Raw genomic sequence first — 17,077 nt, forward strand, 5'->3', positions numbered from 1 at the left:
CTATTTTTTTTATTATTCTTTTAGAAAGTCTTTGTAATTAATATTCCTTTACAACGTTTATACTTTTTAATTTGACTAGACTTGTTATATTTGCTATTATATAAAGGACAATTATCTGTGTTTGTATTTTGTACACCTGCGAAAAATTTGTCATCCGTATCGAAGCGGCATTAACGTAGTACCATTAGAAAGAGCAATCTCTGACACACAATATTGAAAAAATCGTTAATTATTTCATGAAGAAATGTCATTTTGTTTCAAGGGGGAGTCAACTCTTGGTTTCAACGCTGTTTGTAAATCGCGTTATTTAATTTTAAAAAAGCTAAATTTCCAATGTAATAACATCTGTGTCATTGTGGCCCAGTCGATAACGTGTTCGCTTATGAACTTAAGTTATGCAAGTTCGCGCCCAGCATGCAGCATTTATTCCTTTTGTTTGCATACAAAATTTTGCTTTCAGTCTTGCTTCTGGTTGATGGCATCTAAGTCAGTTTTTTTCTTTTTCTAGTTGCGTCCAAGCGACTCTAAGTCACTCCGTCGGTCAGTCTGTCCGTAACACTTTTGTGCTTGGCCTTTTGGCCAAGATAAAAGTGTAGTATCTGTTCCAGCAGATACTGCAAGCAAAGACCATATGGGGGAGGGCAACCCCACATATAAGACCTTGGTCAATGTAGGGGCAACCCTTCATACCAATTGTCACTATCCAGCTCCCCTACTCCCTGGGGAGTTGGTCCTCATTTCCCCTTCACTCCTCACATTAAAAATCGGCCTTGTGCCTAATTTGTTCGGTGGGGGACCAAATAAATACCGCTTTTCTTTGCCTTTTGGCCAAAATCAAAGTGTAGTATCTGTTCTTACTACATGCTGTACTTATGTTTGTAATATAAAGTAGGGGATCACTTTTCTGTATTAATTTAATGTAAAATGATCACCCATTTTACAACCACTCAGTCTCAAAGCCATTCGAGTCATTCTCCAGATCATTCAAGTTGTTTTTTAAGCATTCAAGTCATTCTTAAGGTCATTCAATCCATCCTTAAGTTCATTAAAGTCATTCTAAGTCATTTACTTTTTATTTATTTAATCATTTCAGCCCATTTTTCGGTCATTTTAATTTATCTTTAAGAATTTCATGTCAATCCTACATTCACGCATTCATTTATTACACGAGAGCACGCGACTAATGGCTATTAGCCTTGTTTTTTTTAAATTGAGTAAGCATATTCTACTTTTAGGGACATATATATGTGTAAAATATACATTATAAGGCAGAAATTCGTTGTTCAAGCATGTTAAATACGACAGAGTTTTTGTTTTTCTTAAGTTTTCTGGCAATTTTCTTGATTTGACAAGCAATTCTTTGGCTATCTGTTCAGAAATTATGTATTATGGAACCGAGTGAACTTGAGTTTGCCATTTTTTCTTTAGCACCTTTGATCGTCATCAGGAGTAGTTTTTTTGTTGTTGAAGAGGTTATATATATATATATATATATATATATATATATATATATATATAAATAAAGTGAATGTGTGTGTGTGTGTGTGTGTGTGTGTCTGTGTACATTTCCCGATGCAATAACTGTCAATTTTAAGCCTACATATTCGAAATTTGATATACAGGGCACTGAGATTTGGGAAAATCGATGTGATTGGTTTTCGGACAGAAATTTGGTGATTAAGGGGTCAAAGTTCAACGATTTGACCTTTAGGAACTCTACCAAACTCCTCCTACAATTTCGGGTCTAAACACGTGAAATTTTAGATATAGGTTCCTTGGACATGGATCTAACTTAACTTTATTTGAGCCCTAAACAATAAATTTTAAGGGGTCATAATAGAGGTCAAAGTTAAAAAAATTGACCCTTTTTTTTTTTGCTTAGCATACACCTCAAACCACCCGGGCAACGTCGGTCTGAAATGCTAGTATATCTGTAAAAGTGAAAGTGTTTGTGTGTGTATCTGTACATTTCCCTACGCAATAACTGTCAATTTTAAGTTTACAGACTCGAAATTTGATATAGAAGGTAATGAGATTTGGGAAAATAGATGTGATTGGTTTTCGGCCAGAAATTTGGTGATTAAGGGGTCAAAGTTCAACGATTTGACCTTTGAGAACTCTACCAAACTCCTCCGACAATTTTCGGTCTAAACACTTGAAATTTTAGGTATAGCTTCATTGGACATGGATCTAACTTAATAACTTAATTTGAGCCCAAATCAATAAATTGTAAAGGATCATAATAGGGGTCAAAGTTTAAAAAATTGACCGCTTTTTTTTTTGCTTAACATACACCTCCAAATATCCGGGCACCCATGCTAGTACACACACACACACACATTAGTGATGGAACAATTCCAATATTTTTCCTGAAACTGATACCGTTACGGATTCCGTACTAAATTCCCGATTCCAATTCTTTATAAATCTCTAAATATTTATTTTTAACTACAAAATTATTTTTCTCCCGATTGCCGTAAAAAATACATCTTAAATAGGCATATATTTTCTCAAACATATAAAACTCATTTGTGGGGGAGAAGGGGGGGGAAGGATCTATTGATTTTAGTTTTCAAATCAATAAATATTTATCATTATTATCAACAATGGAAGATTTTTCTGAAACCCAAATCAAATAAAAAAAGATGAACACAGAAATCGTTTTTGGCATCGGAAAATAGGCAGAAATTTTTCTGATTCCGATACCGCAAAATGTTCCGATTTCTCCGATTCTGTTTGATCATCCCAACATAAATATGAGTAAATGGTAACCCCCCCCCACCGAAGAAAGTGCTCAATATTGCTGTAGAGCAAAATGTTTTTATTACCGTTTTTTAATCTGCTTGGTTACACGGGTTTCGATTACCGAATCGTGTTAACAATCAAATTATCGGATTGTTAACACGATTCGGTAATCGAAACATGTGTAACCAAGCAGATTAAAAACGGTAATAAACACACACACAATTATATATATATATATATATATATATAGAGTTGGTTGAATAAAGCCACACTGATGAGTCTTCAAAAGATGAAACACGTGTCTATGGATGGATATATAAAATCATTCGTTTCTAAAAGAGATCATAAGGGTAGAAACCTTGACCTATCAATGTAAACCATATATATATATATATATATATATATATATATATATATAGATAGGAAAACACACGCTTACTCCCCACCCCCTCCCATCTCTCTGAATATGTCTTATGACATTCTATGATGCAAGATAAAAAAAATTAGCCCTCCCTCACTTAAAAAGCAAACAAACAAAAAAATACATTAAATAAGTGGATTGTTTGAAATGCTGAGAAAATACTTATCTACACAAACACTATACCCCCACCTCAGTCTCCATCTCAAATATCGTTCGCCCCTGTATCGCAAGTGATAAGGATACCAGTCTCTAAACGAGACAGTAAACAGATCATTTTCTAAGAAACTAAAAGAAAAATGCATACCTTTATATATATATATATATATATATATATATATATATATATATGTTAAAAGTTCACATATGCTTCTAAAATAGTGATTTCAAGGTTATGAGGTTTTTTGAAGCATGAAAACGGTGTTATTTTTTTGTATTTAATATTTTATTTTTTATATTTCAAGCGGTCCTCCGCTCTTGGTCACAAAAAAAGTATCGTAAAAATTATATATCAGAATAATGAGATGAATTGAATAACAGATTATTAAATCTTGTGATATCAAGTCTTACAAAATATTTTTGGGAGATAATATTTTCATATAAGACAATCCAAGCCAAATAAAAATTGCTCAATATACTATAATTTTTTTTTTTTTTTTTTTAACAAAGAAGTCACCACTTATTAAGGCCAAGAGGCCAACCGAGGATAAGGGTTAATGGATATACATTAGCTATGGGATTATAGCATAGTAATCATAAGTAGTGGAGATTTTATAAATTGGATTACTTAGAGGGACGGTTCATCAAGAATTTGTTTACGTTGGACTTGAAGACAATCAAATTGTAGTCAGCTGGAAAGCAGGCAAACGCAAGAGAGTTCCATAGGCGTGCAGTTCTAAGAAAAAAGCTTTGTTCATGGAATCTACGTTTAGGCGAAGATAAAGAGTGTAGGAAATTATTGATAGTGAAGTGATTTTCGTGAAAGTCTGGCGATGGGGGGGGGGACCATAGATTGAAGCTCAGACGAGCACTTGCCATGAAAATAATGATAAAGCAGAGACAGGCTCGCAACGTCTCTTCTGTGAAAAAGAGGTTGCAGGGAAGAGAAAAGGGCTTCCCCACTAAGCTCCAAAGTCTATTTTGAACTCTTTCAAGGCAGAATAAGCTAGGTCTTGGATATGACCTAAAACTATATCCAGTGGTGAGGCCCCAGCTTGCGGGCCTTGGGGAGTGTGGAGCCACCCTTTAATTGCCATTGCTCCCAGGTCCACTCTGACCCGGAGTGGTAGTACCTGTTAGGGTCCCAACTACAGGTTAAATAGAATCCGACTTAAAAAACAAATATACCCCATTAAAAATCGTTCCTCAAAATAACTAGATTCGGCATTAAATAACCTGAAAAAGGTTGATGTGCCGTAAAACAAAAACAACCAACCAGGATAAGCTACTTCTAGTAGCTCCTACCCAGATGTGATAACAGTACTCCATCATTGGCTGTACCTGGCTTTTATATAGGTAAAAAACTATATCAGGAGTGAGATATCTACTTGAGCAGTAGAAGGATCCTACCATTTTTCCAGCGGCCTTGGCAATGGATTCTATGTATGTGTCCCATTTTAGATCAGGAGTAAAGCTTGTCAAAACATGAAGCCTCCCCATAACGAGAGCCATTCATTTCAATTGATGCCAGATGAGGAGCAGAGTGGTGATGAGCTTGGTTTTAGATGTATTAAAAATAACCAGTCACTGGTTTCCCCATTGTACCACGTGCTCAAGATCAGAGGAGAGAGAGTCAGAGAAAACTTGGTCATTTAGAGCAAAATAAAATTTACAGTTTTTTATATTTAAATTTCATTCAGAAAAATATGATTTTTCAAAACAAAAATTTATTATTTGAACAAAGAATACAATTCAAAGTAATTTCTTTAATCCATGGATTTTCGATGTCGGCTCATCTCCTCAGAGGAAAAGTCATTAACAAAATATTAACTCTGGTTTGATATAATTTTGCTAGTCAGCGCATACATAGAAAGTATATTAAAGATTAAATCTTTTTAAAGGACATATATAAATAAAATAAGAGAACGTCTTTCGTATATTTTCTCTTGAACCACCAAAAAATGAGGTAGAATAAATCTATAATTCTCCATTCCCAAAGAATCATTACCAATTACTCTGGATGCTATATCGAAAAGAATTGGAATTTACCTTAAATGTGGATTTCTTAAACCAATTTGGAATCTAATAACATCATCCCATTCTAATCAAGAATTACTATTCCATTCGGATACAAAAATCTCATCTTTTTTTGTTTTGTTTTGTTTCAACCCTTATTTTCTTTCTCAGTTGCCCTCCTTTCAGTATAATTTAAAATTATCAAAAAAATATTTATTTGCCAATATTAAATAAATAAATGGATATCGTTTCCGAAACGATCATACACTTACTCTGATTTTGTTTTGTTTATATATACACACACAGAGAGATATACACACACACATATATATATATATATAGCCTTACTATATATATATATAGCCTTACTCTTCTCTTATGATGAGAAGCATTAAGCTTCAAAATACCATGATCTAAAGCATTTTCTTTATAGTTCACATGTTTTTCCTAATTGATTTGATAATCAAATAAAGTTTATTTAATTCTGAATTATCAATTATTTCTTTCCCGCTCTACACAAACACATTGTAATCTAGTGTTATAAGAGAAAAAACAAAACAAAACAAGAGTGCTCAATTACTTGTGCAAGAGCATATACATATATGATAATGGACACTATGATCATCCATTAGTACCTTCGGTTTCACAGAAACATGAAAACTTAATTGGCAAGATTAATGATAACAAATGTGACCAGTTCAGCTGATCTAATAATTATATGGGCTGTTGCCAAAGAATACATTAAAAGAAATATAAGTTTCATTATATTCATAAAAGAGAGATAAGAAAATTAGTGTTAGCCAGAAATACATTAAAACAAATAATTAATAAGAGAGAGAGGGAGGAAAGAAGAAACTGTGTTGGCTAGGAGCAATAACTTTAAGCCTGAAAGCTCAGGTTAATTTTTGAATATTTTTATTATCATTATATATATATATATATATATGATTGTTGAGCTGGATTAAATCCGACGATATGAAATAAAATGGAGGTGGAAGGACCTGGATACTCAACGTTTCGCCCGATTTATGCGGGCTTCTTCAATGACCATCCCTCTTGAAGAAGCCCGCATAAATCGGGCGAAACGTTGAGTATCCAGGTCCTTCCACCTCCATTTTATTTCATATATATATATATATATATATATATAAGTGAAAATGTACGCATGTGTTTGTACGAGCGCGCGTGTTTGTACGAGCGCGCGTGTGTTTGTACGAGCGCGCGTGTGTTTGTACGAGCGCGCGTGTGTTTGTACGAGCGCGCGTGTGTGTGTGTATGTATGTTTGTATGTCTCGCAAAAACTTTTGACTTGGGTCACGGATTTTCACGAGATCGGTATCATTTTAAAGTTCCAACCTTCGCCCGACAAATATCGAAAAATTGGCCAAAAACATTAATTTCTTCACCCTAAAATCATCAGTTTTCTACAGGGAGGAGTCAGCAAAAACCGTCCTCTCATGACAAGTTCGCTTCTACGCATGCGTCATACGACGTCGGAACATGATTTACTTTAACTATTAAAAAAAAAAAAAAAAAAAGACAATTTCGTCGACGTCGTCTTAGCTCAGTTGCTTAGAGTGCGGACTCATTATCTAAAGGTTTCGGGTTCGAATCGTGGTGCGAGATGTCTTTTCTTTTCGATTTTTAAAATTTTAATATTGAAACAGGGTTATTTAAGCCATTTTTCACATGTTTTTTTTTTTTTATTTTACAGATTTTTTAACAAAGTTTTAAAGTTCGTTTTTCTGTTTCACGTTTTTTTTTTATTTTTCCCATTTCCCGAGCACACACACCTCGAGACACCCAGGCAACGTCTTGGAAGTCCCGTCAGCATTCCCGAGTCGGGGCATCTCAGGCAGTAAGCAAAAAAAGTTACTCCATCTAAAAGACAGGAAGCAAGGCATGAGAGAGTGGGCCTCTCAGGATTACGCAAATTGAATGCCTCAGCTTTATAGATAAAAGGCCACTGAAATACCCAAGCTTCTGCTGGATTAAGTATTGAGACTAGAGCCTCGACTGACTTGTGTCCACTACTGATTATACAAACTGCTATTAGCGTATTAAGCGACGCTCTTTGTGTAAACAAAGCGAGCAGAGGCATTTGAACGATGTCAAAACATCGTTAATTCATCACCCACACGGCAGCCGCTGTATAGCGCAAAGGTGAGAAATCTTGATTATCATTCGGGCGGTTGGGTTTCGATCCTGGCTTGAGGCAGTTGCCTGTCTAGCCGCACTGATGAGCTGCAAAACAGTACATATAATGTGGATGATATATATATACACACACATTTCTACTAGGAAAAAAAAAAAAAAAAAAAAAAGTGTCCGAATATCAAAAATTACTGTTAAGACAATAGAACTAATGATAAAGGGGAGTTAACTCCTTTGTGGAGATGCGAGAACAGAACGAGACAGACACTGGTGGGTGGCATTAGATGACCTTGAATTTGGGTAAAGACAAAGAAATATTACTTCTGTCCATGCTAGTCGTGACACAACTTAATATCAGACTAAGTATTTTTGTTTTATTTGATAGTATATCAACCCTTCTCAGATTATTAATGCCAAAGCCGGCCATTTTCATAAAAGTTCTTTACATCTTCAAATATTTATTCATGGCGTTTGGTTTGGCTGTTTTGTTTTTCAGTACATCACACCTTTTTGGGTTATTCGTGCAGAATCTTTGGGAAATAAGTTTATCTTTCAAATTCCTTCTATTTTCAAATATTTATTTGTGGCATTTGGTCGTTTTATAGAGGATTCTGTTTTATTTTTGACTTTGCAAAACTTAATCAGGTTCTGCAAAGGAAAAGACAAACAAAAGACAATAACGTTAATGTTTGGTGCATTTTAAGTCAGAAAACCCAGTTCATCTCTTATCAAGGCCTAGAGGCCACTCGAGGAAAAGGGCTAATGAGTATGGTAGTCAGTTGGACAATAGCATAATAATCGTTAGTAGTGGAAATTTGATAAATTGAATTACTTAAGGTGACAATTCATTAAGGACTTGTTTACATTGGACTTGAAGATGACTATATTTTAGTTAGCTGGAAAGTAGACCAGCAAAACAGTTCCACAGATGGGAAGTTCTAGGTAAGAAACTTTGTTCATGGTATACACATTTACATTTAGGCACAGATAAAAAAAAAGTTGAAGAAATTATTGATAGTGGTTTCAGATAAACGAGTGTTTTTCGTGAATGTTTGGTAAAGTGGGACCATAGATTGGAGCTCAGACGAGCTCTTACCATGAAAATAATGATAGAGCAGAGACAGGCTAGCAACGATTCTTCTGTGGGAAAGAGGTTGCAGGGAAGAGAAAACGGCATCTTCTGCTGAGCTATGAAGTCGGTTTTGAACTTTATCAAGGCAGGATAGATGCTTCGAGAAGCTCCTGCCCAGATGTGGCAACAATACTCTATTCTAAGATGTGCTTGGCTTTTATGCAGATAGAGAACTGCATTAACAGTAAGATATCTATTGGAGCGGTAAAAGAATCCAACAATTTCCCAGCAACCCTGGCAACGGATCTGACATACTTGTTCCATAAAAAAAGAGAGAGGGGTCGGGCACAGTTATTGTTCCTATTTACTTGCCTCCCCACGGAGGCAGAGTTAGACACAAAGTCAGATTTTAACGTGGGGAAAATCCAGCTCCCCAAAACGGACATTTTGGATAGGAACAAAAAATAATTGTCTCAGTCATGAAGGATTTCTCTTCCACTGACTGAGGACAGAAAAGGTGAAATGTAGCATAAAAACAAACTTTAATGCATTTGAGTCAGGAAGCCAATAAATATCTGACTAAGACCGATAGATGTAAATGTTGCCTCCTTGAAAAATAAGTTTTTTTTTTTTTTTTTTTTTTTTTTTTAATTTTGAAACCATTACTATATATTGGGTACAATATAATAATCAATAGAGAATTGGCTGTGTAATAATAAATACGAAATCTGCATGAATTAAAATATCATATTTAAGCATATTTTATGGGCAACTTACTTGTAAAAATAATGAACGACTTATTTGGCAGACAATAACTTAAATATAGCCAAGTAGAAAAACCGTGATTAGGTACGTACGTCAGTTGTGACACAGCACAATATTTATACATTCCATTTTATGAATACAAACGCTTTCTAGCGCGGTTGTAGCCAAGATTGAACTCACTATATGAGTTTGTAGTGTAATTCAAAATCTTGTCGGTAGCTGAATACTTGATGCTTCACCAGGGCTATCATCAGGGGTATTTTTTATCGTGACGTAATCACTAGATGAGGTGCCTACCATGGCTTAAGAGAGTCCCATCTATGGTTAAATGCTTATGTGCAGCTTTAACAATTATTTTAATCTCACGTAAATGGTAATATTAATTAGTTAATAAACAATACAAATGTTTCAATATTAATAATTAATTAATGCAGACGCCAATACATGGATGCCGCTCGCATAAAACAATTATCCACAGAAAGTTGTTTCACCGCATTACAACTCTTCAGCGGGGCCAAACACAGAAAGCGTTTTCATACAGATTTAAAACCCACACACCTGATCACTTCCAACTGCGATCAGCAGTGTATGGAATCTTACTTCTGCACTAATATACCTGTTATGGGTGGTAAGGGAACATTATAGAGCGGATATTTTACACATTACTGGTAACGTAGAGGAGTATTCTTTCATAGAAGAGTACTGCTTTATGCTAAGTGCAAACTATTGTCCCCCTCCCTTACATCGAGGGAGTATAGCGACCTTTTGTGCTCCGGAATTTATTTTTCTACATAGCCACCACCATTCTCAACCCACTTTTGCCACCGATGAATGCTGAAACGAACCTATCTTCTGTGTTGACATCAACCCATAAGTGTTACATGATAAGGGCTGTCCTGTTTTCATGTAAGTATAAAAATAGAGAGATTTAGTTAAAATGAAAATGAAATAGAATAGACGAAATTCGAACCTCGTAATTTAGGTTTAGAAATAGATTACGAGAGAGAATTAGCGAATGGAATGTGAAAACAAACCATTGTTTAGCTTAGAGATAAAATAGTTTCAAGAAAAGAATGTGCATTGTCAATTCTGTTATGAAAATTCAATTGAAGAATGCAACTATAAGATAATTTAATAAACATGTTTTTAACATATTGGAAATATAGGTTACTGGGAATATAGGTTAAAATTCCTCTTGTAAACAAAGGAAAAAGTTTTGGACACGCATTTCCAGAACACGTGAAAGACATGTTTTAACATGTGTGTGACGTCATGGAAGATGGAAAGTTCTCGATATAGTTAGAAACTTTAGAGAAACTGGGAGAGAGTCTGAGGATGACAGACGACATTCCACACATGGGATTCGAACGTCTAGAAGCGAGACTGTCACTTTTGAAACTTAGAATGTGAAGCTTTGAATTCTTGACTCAGAAAACCACGACCGGTCGGGAGAAGAAATAAACCCATCATGTGTTTTTATAAACGTCGTCTTTGTGTTGTAATTCTACCAAAAGGTAAAGTGAAAATTGTTATATATGTCTTATATATATCATGTGTTTTAAAATGTCTTTACATACACGTCTCGACATCTCATATCTACAATGTGAACACTAAGACTGTCTCCTCACTCTAAGAGCTCATATCTACACTTCTAAGTATGAACATTTTTATATATATGAAAAACTTCATAACACGAACAATCTCTCTTACAACATCTCTCTCTCTAAGACACAACAACAAACTCCAAGACTCTCACTATTAAAAAATCCTAACAACAAACGATATAACAACAAAAAGAAACAGTCATAATAATAATAATAATGAAACCTATATATAACATAAGTAGAAAGAATATTAATAAAATGTATTTTTTACAAAGGCCCAGAGGCCATTCGAGGATAAGAGTTAAAGAGTGTATGGCGGTCAAAAGGACAATATAGTTAAATATTTAAAGTTTTATAAAGAATCGGAATTGGTAGTTGAATCGGAATCTGGAAAAATATTGGAATTGTGCCATCACTAGTTCTCAATTAGGTGTGTAAAAGCATAACATTAAATATAATAGCTATATAATAATTTTATATCACTATTGATACCTGCAGTCTCACAGAGAGATGAAAAATTTTAGTTCAAAACATACCTCTGTGAAAAAAGACAAGGTTTTGTTACTGCAGTAAAAATTCAAGATGGCGACAAGAAAATCATGTCTAGAGTAAAGAGTGAGGAGGAGAAGCAGATTACAACTTTCTATTATTATCATCTATATTTAATGAATTTTCACGAATTTTGATTATTTTCGGATGTATATGGACAAAGTTTAACTTGAAGATTACTTTTTACAATATGCCCTTTGATTTAACGATAAGAATTGCAATCGTAGAGCTACTCAAATCCAGAAAGTCTGCAGGAGACATTGCGAAGACCTTAAATGTGAAAACCCAATGTTGGTGTGGAGAGCACCAAAAAAAATCAACTGGGGAATTATTTGGTCTATCCTGGAGAGTGAAGTCTCAGCTTCCCACCATACCAATTTGGAGGCTCCGAACAAGAAATTAAGTAAAGAATGGGCCAAAATCCCACAAAAAAATAATTGTGACTCGCGTAAACCATTAACCAAGCGTTTGCAGCAAGTTATTGATGTACAGGGTTGTTACATTGAATTAAGTTTAGATATTTTGAATCTAGTAATACCACAAAAAGCGAACATACATACATCTTCACTTTTATATTAATAGATTTATATATTTACTAGCGGGAGGTACTCGGCGTTGCCTGGGTGTTTGGTGGTGTGTGTGGTTTTGGGTAAATCAAAACACCTGGGCACGGGTGTTTGTGTCCGGGGGGGGGGTAAATTAAAAAAAAAATTTTGGTGGATAAGTATGAAGGATCGAACCCGAACCCTTGAGGCAAAGTTGGAAATTTAAGTGTGAAAAAACATGCGACGTTAACCACTGGGCCACCACGAAACACTAACGGAAACACGTTTGAATTTATTTAACTATTTAGAATTAGCAGGTGCCCATTTTAAATTACTTAATGAGGTCAACTTTCACTGCGGGGTAGTATTTTATTTACTGCGGGAACGCTTTCCCCTCCCCCCCAAGATAATGGGGGAAACCAGCTCCCAATAAAAAGAGGAAGGTCTAAATTCAATAGCAATTGTCTGATATAAGGAAAAACTCCACATTGATCAAATCTGATTGCTTTCGGACATTTCTGATCACGACCGGAAAAATACGGCCAGAATTAGTGTTGCTTTTATTATACAAAAAAGCCTAATCCACAATTAGAAAAAGGCTGAATATTTATCTTTTCAAAGTCGAGCAAATTAAATAGAAAGGCGACCTCCGTTGTTAACTCTTAGATATTATAATTTAGACGTGATATAAAATGTTTTAAGTTGTGAGCCGACCGATCCCTTCTCGGAAAAAAGCCTTTTACAGACATACACAAAAAGCGAACATACATACATACACATTTTCGCTTTTATATTTATAGACTAGCGAGGGTACCCGGCGTTGCCCGGGTGTTTTGTAAGTGTGTGTGGTGTTAAATAAAAAAGAAACCGGGAGGGGGGGGGATCGAACCCGAAGCCCTGAGGCGAAATTTGAAAATAAAATCGGCCAGCCAGAATCAGTTACTGAAAGATGTTTGAATTTATTTAAGAAAAAAATTGACAGGTGCGCTCACGGAAGTTGTCGAGCGTGATGACGACGTCAATGACCAGGTTTGTTATAAGCGAAGTAAAAAAAGAAAACAATGTTAAAACTTAAGCGGGGTAGGGGGGGGGTAATCAAAACATCGAGAAAAAAAAAAAAAAAAACTAACGTAAGGCAAACGAACGATGAAAACAGAAAAACGAACACGTGAAAAATGGCTTAAATAATATTAAAATCTTTAAAAAATAGGTGGGTACCCAGGGGTTTTTGGGTGTGTGGTCGGGGGTGGATAAGCGGAGTAAAAATAACAAACAGAAAACCGATTGTTACGTGAAAAATGGCTTAAATAACACTGGTTCAATATTTAAATTTAAAAAATTGAGAAAAAAGAAAAGACATCTCACACCACGATTCGCACCCAAACCGTTTAGATGACGAACCAACTGAGCTAACGCGACATACATGAAATTTAGTCAGTTCTTCAACTATTTAAAGTAAATCAGGTCATGACGTCATCTGACGCATGCGTAGAATCGGTCGAGAGGGCCGTTTTTATTGACCCCCCTCCCCCTGTCGAAAATTGTTGATTTCGGGGTGAAAAAAAAAAAAAAAAAAAAAAAAAAAAAAAAAAATGAACGTTTTTGGCCAATTTTTTTTGGATATTTTTGAGCGAAGGATGGAGCTTCAATATGATACAGAGTTTGTGAATTTTTGTTCTGTCTGTCGAAAGTTTTTAGCAGACACACAAATATACATTTTCGCTTTTATATATACTAGTGGGGGGGGTACCCGGCGATGCCCGGGTGTCTTGAGGTAAATCAAAACTCCGGGGGGAGGGGTGTTAAATAAAAAAAAAAATGTTTTGGTAGATAAGTATGAGAATCGAACTCATACCCTTGAGTTGGAAATTAATGTGTGAAAAAAAAAAAAAAACCGGGAGACGTTACCCATTATGCCACCGCAACGTACATACAACATACCCAGGTTTGAATTTATTTACTGAACTATAAAAACAGGCGTGCGCAATAAAAGTTAACTCTGCTGCTTCCATTTGACCTAATTAAGAAGGTCAAATAGAAGTCACTGTTTTTTTTGTTTTTTTTTTTACCCCAACAGATGTTGGGGGGGAGGGGAACAAGCTCCCAATTGTCCAGATTGAATAACAATCGTCTGATGTACAACATTGATCAAAGCTGATTGCTTCTGGACATTTCCCGGCGCAATGCCGAGGACTGGTTAACTTTGAATTAGTTTCGCTTTTTATACGAAAAAGCCTCATCAACACACAAGATGCCAAAATAGCAATAATTATGCAAAAGTCGACGTAAATAAATCTAGATGCGACGCGCTTTTCCAAATCGTACATATTATTATTTAGGACCCATATAAACAGTTGTAAGCGATCGTAACGACCCCGGAACCGTGTGCGAGAAAAGCCTTTTGAAGACATACACGAAATGGTCACACACATTTTGCCTTTTATATATATACTAGCGTGGGGTACCCGGCGATGTCCGGGTATCTTGAGGTAAGTCAAAACTCCGGGGGGGGAGGGTGTTAAATAAAAAAAAAAAAAAAATGTTTTGGTAGGTGAGTATAAGAATCAAACCCGTACCCTTGAGTTGGAAATCAATGTGTGAAAAAAAAACAAAAAACGTGCTACGTTAACCATTGAGCCACGGGGACAGACAATTTTAAGCAGGTTTGAATTTATTTAAGTATAAAAACAAGTGTGCGCAATAAAATTTCACTCTGCTGCTCCCATTTGACCTAATTAAGAAGGTCAAATAGAGTCATGCTGGATGTTTTTCCCAGTGCAATGCTGAGAACGTCCGTTTGAGTTTAGTTTATCTATATATAGAAAAGGCAAAATGTGTGTGATCATTTCGTGTATGTCTTCAAAAGGCTTCTTTCGCACGCGCTACCGGGGTCATTACCATCGTTTAAAACTGTGCATATAGGTCCTATATCATAATATCTAGGAATTAGGAAAACGCGTAGCGTATAGATTTATTTACGTCTATTTTTACAAAATTTTTGTTATTTTGGCTTCTCGTGTGTTGATTGGGCTTTTTAGTATAAATAAAATGAAACTAAGCTCAAACGGACGTGTCTGCGGCAATGCGCCGGGAACAGACGCTTACGCTGCGTGACTTCTATTTGACCTTCTTAATTAGGTCAAATGGAAGCAGCAAAGTTAACTTTTATTACGCACGCCTGTTTTTATAGTTATAGTTAGATAAAACACGTCTACGCTGTATGTCGCGGTGGCCCGATGGTAACACTGCACGTTTTTTTTTTCACACATTAATTTCCAACTCAAGGGTATGGGTTCGATTCTCATACTCACCCACCAAAACATTTTTTTAATATTTTATTTTATTATTATTCACCCCCCCCCCCGGAGTTTTGATTTACCTCAAGATACCCGGGCATTGCCGGGTACCCCCCGCTACTCTATATATATATATATAAGCGAAAATGCATGTATGTATGTATGTACGCTTTTCCTCGATGTCCACAAAAGGCTTCTTTCAGAGAAGCGCTTGCTCGGTTCACAAAAGAAGTTGTGAAGTTGCGAACTTTTTATATCATCTATTAATTGTAATTTCTCAGAGTTACCCACGGAGCTCGCCTGTCTATTTATTTTTATTGACTTTCAAACGTTAATTATTCCACATTTCCCGCATCGGCACGTGTTACATTCGGTTTTCGGTATAAAAAAAGCGAAACTTGACTCTAATCACAGGCCAAAAGCCAGTTGTCTCAAGAGAGATCAGACTGTAGCTTTCATTTCGCTCCTCCTAATAAACAGGGAGCGGGTTTTTAAAAACAAACAAACCGACTTATTCACCTCATTCAAAACTGTCCCGCACAAAATGCTTACTGCTGAATACCTATCGCCATCACGTCAATCAAAAACGCGCACCTGTTTTTTTTTTTAACACTTTACTATTTTTCAACTGCGCATCGTGAAGGCTTCGTTATTTTTTTTTTTCACGGGCACCTGTTTTTTTTCACATTTTCGGGTTTTTTTCACATACTCCGAAAAACACCCGAGCAACGCCGGGTACCCCTTGCTAGTTTATACTAAAAAGCCCAATCAACACGCGAGAAGCCAAAATAGCAATAATTTTGTAAAAGTCGACGTAAATAAATCTATAAGCTACATGCGTTCCCAAATCCTACATATTATTATCTAGGACCTATATACACAGTTTTAAGTGATAGTAACGACCCCGGGAGCGTATGCGAGAAAAGCCTTTTGAAGACATACACGAAATGGTCACACACATTTTGCCTTTTATATATATACTAGCAGGGCTACCCGGCGTTGCTCGGGACCGTATAAACAATGAAAAAACAAAAGCAGATATTGAACATATGTTTTATTCTTAGGGGAGAGGAATCTTTCATCTCAAGTTTTAGCGTTACAAACAAACATTTGTCTTTTATATATATAGATAATGACAGGTTTTTTGGGGGCCCCCCTCGAAGATAACTGATCAGTTGACCAACTTCTAGTGGTCCGTTTGACGTGAAATTTCGATATTTGTCATCCGGGTGATGGGGCTTCGATATGATACCAAATTTGTCAAGTTTGGTTCCGTCTTTCAAAAGTTTTAGCGTTACAAACAAACATACATACACACAGACGTTTGGCTTTTATATATATAGACTAGCAGGGCTACCCGGCGTTGCTCGGGACCGTATAAACAATGAAAAAAACAAAAGCAGATATTGAACATATGTTTTATTCTTAGGGGAGAGGAATCTTTCATCTCAAGTTTTAGCATTAAAAACAAACATTTGTCTTTTATATATATAGATAATGACAGGTTTTTGGAGGGCCCCCCTTGAAGAAAACTGATCAGTTGACCTACTTCTAGTGATCCGTTTGACGTGAAATTTCGTTATTTGTCACCCGGGTGATGAGGCTTCAATATGATAGCAAATTTGTCAAGTTTGGTTGTGTCTGTCAAAAGTTTTAGCGTTACATACAAACCTACATACACACAGATGTTTGGGATTTGGGGGCCCCCCCTTGAAGAAAACTGATCAGTTGACCCACTTCTAGTGGTCTGTTTG

At 35.8% G+C, this 17,077-nt stretch overlaps 1 protein-coding gene and 1 pseudogene across 1 annotated transcript in view; one reads left to right on the forward strand and one right to left on the reverse strand.

Annotated features, from left to right (window-relative positions):
• The window catches only part of LOC145263118 (S-adenosylmethionine decarboxylase proenzyme 1-like), a 139,676-nt gene that overhangs the window by 50,405 nt on the left and 72,194 nt on the right, over window positions 1–17,077 (reverse strand). The gene's annotated exons all lie outside the window — the stretch shown is intronic.
• On the forward strand, window positions 807–977 carry LOC145263441 (U2 spliceosomal RNA; annotated as a pseudogene).

The sequence above is a fragment of the Euprymna scolopes genome, chromosome 38 (assembly GCF_053919585.1).
Source record: "Euprymna scolopes isolate OS-2025 chromosome 38, ASM5391958v1, whole genome shotgun sequence".
In the NCBI taxonomy this organism is placed as follows: Eukaryota; Metazoa; Mollusca; class Cephalopoda; order Sepiida; family Sepiolidae; genus Euprymna; species Euprymna scolopes.